The sequence below is a fragment of the Mandrillus leucophaeus genome, unplaced genomic scaffold (assembly GCF_000951045.1).
Source record: "Mandrillus leucophaeus isolate KB7577 unplaced genomic scaffold, Mleu.le_1.0 Scaffold122, whole genome shotgun sequence".
NCBI classification, from domain to species: domain Eukaryota; kingdom Metazoa; phylum Chordata; class Mammalia; order Primates; family Cercopithecidae; genus Mandrillus; species Mandrillus leucophaeus.
Window position 1 is genome coordinate 5,174,366 of NW_012100543.1, and position 7,766 is coordinate 5,182,131.

At 46.2% G+C, this 7,766-nt stretch overlaps 1 long non-coding RNA gene across 1 annotated transcript in view; it reads right to left on the reverse strand.

Annotated features, from left to right (window-relative positions):
* LOC105533080 overlaps positions 1-7,255 on the reverse strand; it is a 42,127-nt gene extending 34,872 nt beyond the window's left edge. Inside the window, exon 1 of the long non-coding RNA XR_001005076.1 lies at positions 7,005-7,255. This is a non-coding gene — a long non-coding RNA (uncharacterized LOC105533080). The remainder of the gene's footprint in view (positions 1-7,004) is intronic.
* Between the last annotated feature and the right edge of the window lie 511 nt (positions 7,256-7,766).

Genomic DNA, 7,766 nt, shown 5'->3' on the forward strand with positions numbered 1-7,766 from the left:
ACCTGTAGGATGAGCATTGAAAGGTCAGGGCCTGGCCCACCTGCTGCACACAGAATGGGAGCTTCATCTCTCATGCTTCCAACAAATGGGCTAGACAGGGTGAGGCAGAAACCATGGGAAAACAGCACAGCTCGGTGGCCCCCAGCTCCTCCTCGGGCAGGTTGTCTCAAAGTATAAACTTGGAAGGTGGGGGATGAGGAAGCCAGACTCTCGCCATGGAGCTCTGAATGCCACCCTCATCAGCAGCACGGCTGAGACTGAACCTCCATCTGCTGGCTTCTGTGTCTGCTGTTCAGTTGGCCTCAACTCAGAGGGAATCGTAGGGTATAAGCAGAACCATGGCTTCTGTGATAACTTTAGGAAGAGCAGCCTGGCCCAAATGTGCCTGCTCATCCCAGACTCAGCACTCTCTGCAGAGGGAGCCCAGGCTTAGGACACACACCCTCTTCCTATACCATCGAAGGAAGGGATCTGCTACAAAGGACAGGTCACCCACCCTGACAGGAAAGGGTCCTAGTGCAGTCTGACCACTTCTCCTCTCAGGGCCTTAACTTGTTTATCTGTAAAACAAGGAGGAGATAACAGCAAAGACATGGAATCAACCCAGGTGCCCATCAAAGGTGAATTGGATAAAGAAAATGTGATACATATACTCCACGGAATAGTATGCAACTGTAAAAAGGAATGAAATCATGTCCTTTGCAGCAATATGGACACAGCTGGAGGCCATTATTCCAAAAGGATCAATACAGGAACAGAAAACTAAGTACCACATATTCTCACTTATAAGTGGGAGCTAAACATTGGGTACACATGGACATAAAAATAGGAACAATAGACACTGGAGGATACAAGGGGTGACAGGGAGGGAGGAGGGCAAAGGCTGAAAAAAATCTACCAGAGTGACGGATTCACTCGTACTCTAAACTTCAGCCTCACACAATATACCTTTGCAACAAATCTGCACATGTACCACCTGATTATAAAATAAAAATTGAAAGTGGAAAAAAAAAGTGGGGAGGAGGTGAGAATACCTGGTTAAATGAGACCATCTGCAAACCCTAATGTGAAGAATATTGACCACCGTCAGAGGGAATCAGGTCTGGGAGTTCTGGGCCTGGCCAGGCCTTCCTTGGACCCTCTGTCCTGGGAACCCCGCAAGCCTTACAAGTATATATCATCGTCCTTTCTAGATCTGTGGCCCCAGGCATTGCTGGACCCATAGTGGGTGCTCACTCTGAGCTGCTGAGGGGAGGACTCAGTTCCATTTATGAAATTGGCAGATCTCAATGTGGCCTCTCTCCTCTCCCACCTGCCAGTTGCTATGCAGGCAAGGCTTGTTAAGACCTTCAGAACTCTGCAAGGGGAAAAGTACAGACACTACGTTGCATACGTGAGGCTGGAGACATTCGTTTCCCATTTAGAAAAGCCGATGTTGAGCACTCCCATTGGGAGGAAAGAGGAGCCAGCTAGAGCTTTCTCCCAACTAAAACCGCTGCCAACCAGAGAAGAGAGTTCCCTGAGGACCAAGAGAGAGTTCACCGGGCTCAGGTGAGCTCCTGGGCATTGCTGCTCGGCCAGGCCAGGAAATAGAACGAGGCAGGTGGGGGGCTCCAGCTCTCAGAATCTGCAATTGTCTCTTGCCTCCCTCACAGATGCGGCAGGCAAAGATAAATGAACAGCAATCAACAATGAAACTTCCACTTTCTAATGAACTTGGTGAAGTGCACCTTCTATTTTTAACTGGCCCAATTTCTCAGTCACATCACATGACTCCTATTGTCTTGTCTGAGAATTATGAACAAGAAAGAGAGAGAGAAATTGGGCCATATTTTCTAGTGCAGTAAGGTGATGAACTCTCTAGTCGCATGTATATTTCCTCTTTCATTTGTAATTTGCCAAGTAACCTTAGAGAAAAAATGCGCCTTTTTACAACTTTGGTGCTCTATTTAAGGAAACTAAGAGCCATAAAATGACCTTATTGAGGTCACATGTAAAGTTCTGAGCTAAATAAGAAATTGCTTTGGAAAATATGTCAATGTTCTGGGTTCATTTAACTTCAGGAGTTACAGAAACGATTTTGGTGTGGAGGTTGGGTGGGTTAATCCTAATTGTTTCCAGTTCATGTAAAATTTCGTCTTATATTGGGCAGCACTCTAGGAAGGTTCTTTCTTTTTTTTTTTTTTTTTCTTTTTAGACAGGGTCTTACTCTGTCACCCAGGCTGGAGTGCAATGGCGCAATCTCGGCTCACTGCAACCTCCACCTCTGGGTTCTCCTGCCTCAGCCTCCCAAGTAACTGGGACTACAGGTGTGTGCCACCATGCCTGGCTAATTTTTGTATTTTTAGTAGAGATGGGGTTTCACCGTGTTGGCCAGGCTGGTCTCGAACTCCTGACCTCAGGTGATCCACCTGCCTCTACCTCCCAAGTGCTGGGATTACAGGTGTGAGCCACCACACCCAGCGATAGTGGGAAGGTTCTTTAGGTAACCTGGGAATGAAACATTGCTCCGTTTTTTTCTACCCATGTTACCTGGCTTGGGCAATTTTCTCAACCTGTGTATGTTTCATTTTCCCCCTCCTATCTTTCCCTCAGTCTCTACGTGTGACATTTCTCAAGGCAATTGTCAATTTCTTAAAGACAGTATATAACTCATAGCTCACCTTCCCTGAGATAAGGGGAGGAGATTGTTGTTTCTTATCTGTTATATGTGAAAGCCAAGGCGGTTCCTTAAAATTCATCAGTTTGGACAAATCAGCTTCACCGCCCTCAACTCTGAATTATCCAAGTTCAGTATATCCTAGAAATGTGAAATCTGAATAACCTTGTTAGGAATTTTGGTATGTGTTAGGAAACTATCACTTTGGCACATTAAACAGTCCCTCATTCTGGATCCACTATGTTTAAACCCACTTCCCAAACTGTGTGATGAGGTACCCTGAGGCCCACGGCAAACTCACAAGAGCACTGAAGAGTTGTTTTTTTTCATTTTGTTTTTTTTTGAGACAGAGTTTTGCCCTTGTTGCCCAGACTGGAGTGCAGTGGTGCGATCTCAGCCCACTGCAACCCCCACCTCCCGGGTTCAAGCGATTCTCCTGCCTCAGCCTCCCAAGTAGCTGGGATTACAGGCATGGACCACCATGCCCAACTAATCTTGTGTTTTTAGTAGAGATGGGGTTCACCATGTTGCTCAGGCTGGTCTTGAACTCCTGACCTCAGGTGATCCACTCACCTCAGACTCCCAAAGTGCTGGGATTACAGGCGTGAGCCACCACACCCAACCTGAAGAGTATTTTAAATGTAGAAGCCATACCCAACACCCACAGGCCAACATACAGCTGTGAGCTCCAGGCTGCTCACCATTTCAGCATCAGATTGGGCTGCATCCCTTTCAAGGATATCATATCCTCGCAAAAGTTGAGTTTGAGGTGGTTGCTGGGATAACAGGCATGTGCAGTGTGAAAACCAATGCGGAACGGGAGGTGAAGGTGGTAGTGGCCCATCAGATTCCAAGATCTCAGAAGGTGCATAGTGCCCAGCTGGCTCACACATCCTGTGACTTGTAGTTATTTGCGAAAGAAATAAAAACAGTACTTTTTCTTTCCATGTATGGGTATTATTATTTCAAATAGCTACTAGTTAATTAGGAGATACTTGTCTTTTTTATATAACCACTTAAACAGAACTGTTATGTATCTTTTTGGCCTAGGAGCACCATGATCCAAAAAGTCTGGGAAACCTGTGGCTTAAGCCTACAACCCTAGGAGGTAGTCTTTCAGCCTCTTACATACTAGAACACAAGGTTAAGGATTTTGAATATTGTTTTAGGTTATATTTTCTCAAAAAGGTCTCAGCAATACTTCTGGTTCCATGTGGTTTTCTAGAACCTTGCCACTCCTCTCATCAATTAAACTCTATTGCCCTTGTAATCTGGATTCTGCCTCTGCCATTTCACTGGCATCAAGGATGCTCAGTCAACCATGACTGCTCACCTCTATAGGCCCATCACCTTTCCCAAGCCTTACTCTCTTTGAGACATCTACGGCACCTGGCACTGTAGCCACCCTCTCTGAATCTCTTCCCCTCTGCTCTGGGCCTGCATGCTCTTGCTTCTGTCTACCCAAACCTGGCTGTTCTTTGCCTATCGCTTTGAGTGGCTTCTCTGCTTAGCTCCTAAACGTAGTGATTTCTGACAGTTCAGTCCAAATACATCCTGCTCATCTCTCTCCCCAAAACTGAGCTTCCATCCCCGACTTGCCTCGAGCTGATAATGGGTGGCTCTCCCAAAGACTCACACTTGCAATCCCCAGGCACCTTTTGCTCCTCTTTCTCCTTTGCCCCAATCACAATCCAGTCACTAACCCTAATGAACCTTCCTTGAAAGTGTCTCTTGAATTCATCCATTCCTCTTTAATTTTTTTCTGTTCCTCTAAAGCAGTCCCCTCTTATCTTCAGACTTGACTATGATAAGCCAACATTGAAGGTATTCATATATTTGTTAAATAGTGATGCTAACCCCTTGGTAGTCTCCTGGACCTCAGTCTCTCTCCCTCTAATTACTGCTGCCACCAAAGTGATCTTTCTAAAATACCACTTTAACCATGTCATACGACTACTTAGAATAGTGTGATGGTTAATGTTGAGTGTCAACTTGATTGGATTGAAGGATGAAAAGTATTGATCCTGGGTGTGTCTGTGAGGGTGTTGCCGAAGGAGATGAACATTTGAATCACTGGACTGGGAGAGGCAGTCACACCCTCGATCTGGGTGGGCACCATCTAATCAGCTGCCAGTGCAGCTAGAATAAAGCAGGCAGAAAAAGATGGAAAGAGCAGACTCGCTGAGTCTTCCGGCCTTCATCTTTCTCCTGTGCTGGATGCTTCCCACCCTCGAACGTCAGACTCCAAGTTCTTCAGCTTTTGGACTCTTGGATTTTACACCAGTGGTTTTCCAGGGGCTCTCGGGCCTTCGCCACAGACTGAAGGTTGCACTGTTGGTTTTCCCTACTTTTGAGGTTTTGGGACTCAGACTGGCTTCCTTGCTCCTCAGCTTCCAGATGGCCTATTGTGGGACTTCACCTTGTGATCATGTAAGTCAACACTCTTTAATAAACTCCCCTTCATATATACTCTAGAGAACCCTAATACAGATGTCCCTAATATAATGACCCTCTAGAGAACCCTAATACAAATAGTAATATTAAGAAAGCAATAGTAATATACAAAAAGCAACAAGAAAACAACACATATTGATGATTCTTTGGTTTGGGAATTTAGCATAAGGGTGTCATACGCTCTACATAATAATGTTTGGAGTTTTTGCCTTACTCATGCATTACTTTTATAATCAGAGAAAATTTTTTTAAAAGGTATTATCTTAAAAAAAAAAAAAAAAGATTGAGTTTAATTTCCCTCCCCTTGGAACATAAGGCAAGTTTAGTAACTTGCTTCTAATGAATGCTATCTAATACCAGTGTGCAGAAGTGACACTGTGTGACTTTCAAGAATAGACTGAAAAAGTGCTCCAACTTTATCTTCTCTCTTGGGACGCTCACCCTTGGAACCCAGTCACCATGCTGTGAGGAAGCCCAAGCAACTCACATGGAGAGTCCACAGGCTGAAGTCCACATGGAGAGGAACTGAGACCCCCAGCCAACAGCCAGCGTTCACCACCAGGCATGTGACACAGCAAGCCTTCAGTGATCTCAGCCCTCAACCTTTTAGTTTCATAGGTAAGGCCTCAGATATCATGGAGCAAAACTAAGGCATCCCCCATGTGCCCTGAACAAGAGGTGGGGGCAGTGCAGACAGTGGAAGGAGTACGGATATAGAAAGATCTGGGTTCAAATCCTGTATCTGCCTCATATTAGTTTTGGTACCTTACATGAGTCACTTACTTCTAAACCTCGGTTTCCTCATCTCTTATGAACTGAGATGTTGCAGAGCTCAGAGCAAGGTCCCCAGCATAAGGTCTGAGACATAGTAGATGCTTAATAAAGTATAACTGAGCTCATCTGACAGCCCATCCAATCTTCAGACAATTTAATTGTTAGAAACACTTTCTTCTATGTGGATGAACTGAATTCTGCCTGCCTGGAATGCCCACCACAGACTCAGTCTTTCCCTGGCAAGGAGGGACAGGGGCAGGACCACGCCTCCTCTCTCAGCAGCCTTCGGACACCACTCCTTCCTGCCTCCACCCTCTGCCTGGTCCCTTTCCTACACCCCACCAGGAGCCTTCTGAAGATGCAGAGGGCCTGTGTGTTGCTGGTGAGCCAGGACACATTGAAAGCCTTGTGTGCATGATAACTCCTCTTTGAGTCAGTTCAGCTGCTTCCGTCAATACAGCCCTCAGATAAGATGCTGTAACTCAGAATGTCTGGCTCAAAAGCAAACTGCTACAACTGAATCATACGTCCTGCGTTAAAGTCCACCCCCTTCTCTCCCATGCCTGGCCTCTCCACTGCACAAACAGAAGCCGAAGGGAAAGGTCCAATTATTCCATGGAGATTTAGCTACTGTATTGACAAAACTCAGCGTTAATTCCCAGAAAGCATTCAAGCCCCGAGGTGGGGGTGGGGGCGGAGGGAGGCAGGGAGAGAGGAAGAGCTGGCTGTGTAACTGGGTGAGAGTCATAGCCGCTTTTCAGCTGAGTCTGACCTAGTTTAATGAAATCAGGTCATCTGTGAGCTCTTCATTACCCTCAGACTAAACAGGACCCAACAGAGCAGCCAATGTCCCTGGCCTTTCAGAATCCTGCTCATTCGTATTATGACATTTTGATGTTGGGTCTTAATGCATGTTGACTTAGTGGCCTGCCCCCTCCAAAGGTAGTAAACAGCCTGGGTAAAGGCTGGGATGTAAACAAGAGGGCTGATTTAAAAACCACACACACAAAGGCAGTGTAAATACCCCAGGTCCCTAGCCTGCATCCTCCGGGAAAGCAGCAGACAAAAGGCCTGGAGTGTCCGCGACCATTACGGCTGATGGATGGATGGAACTCACCTATTATCCTCCTGCCTTCTCACATGGAACTCGCAGCTTCAGCAGATCTTCAGGGCAGGGGGCGGGATTGGAAGGAAATGAAATTGTCAATTTAGGGACAGTATGGAGGATTCAAGGGCAAATTGCTCCCCAGCAACCATTGTAGAGGACAGGGACAGTTAACCCCCTTGAGACTGTCCTATGGGCTGGTGACGGCTTTATTTGATCTGCTGCCCAATCTGCATTGTCCTGAAACCAAAGCCCGTAGTCAGGGAGGCTGAAAATGATCCTTCTTCTCTCGGTGGATGCTCATTAATTGAACGAATTTTACAGAAGTAGATGATATCTGTGGGTTCCCTGCTCCTATCAGACAGCCAGACTATCAGGCTTAGAAAGGGCAGGGTACTGTATCAGTGCTAAACACCACGTAGGTGCTTCAGTACATAGGTGTTTCAGGGACTGTGTATTTGGCATGTGCTGGTGGTAGCAGTGGTATTTTTAACTCAACATAAATTTACCAATGGGCCTAGGCTGGTGAGGGCTGACAATCAGGGGAGGCAGGAGGGAATTCCTGTATACACTGACTGCTCTTTGCAGTCCCTAGACAGGTGTGGGGTCTAGAGTCTCACAATATGATGAATTTGGTCTGGGTTTGACTAATGGTGTGTTGGCTTCTGCCTCTCCAGCGATGGCAAAAGGTCAAAAACTCCCCTCACCTTCCCTCCTCAAAAAAACCTCGTTCCTTGCCAGTTACCTAATTTAAGTACCCTGTTCAGAGATATG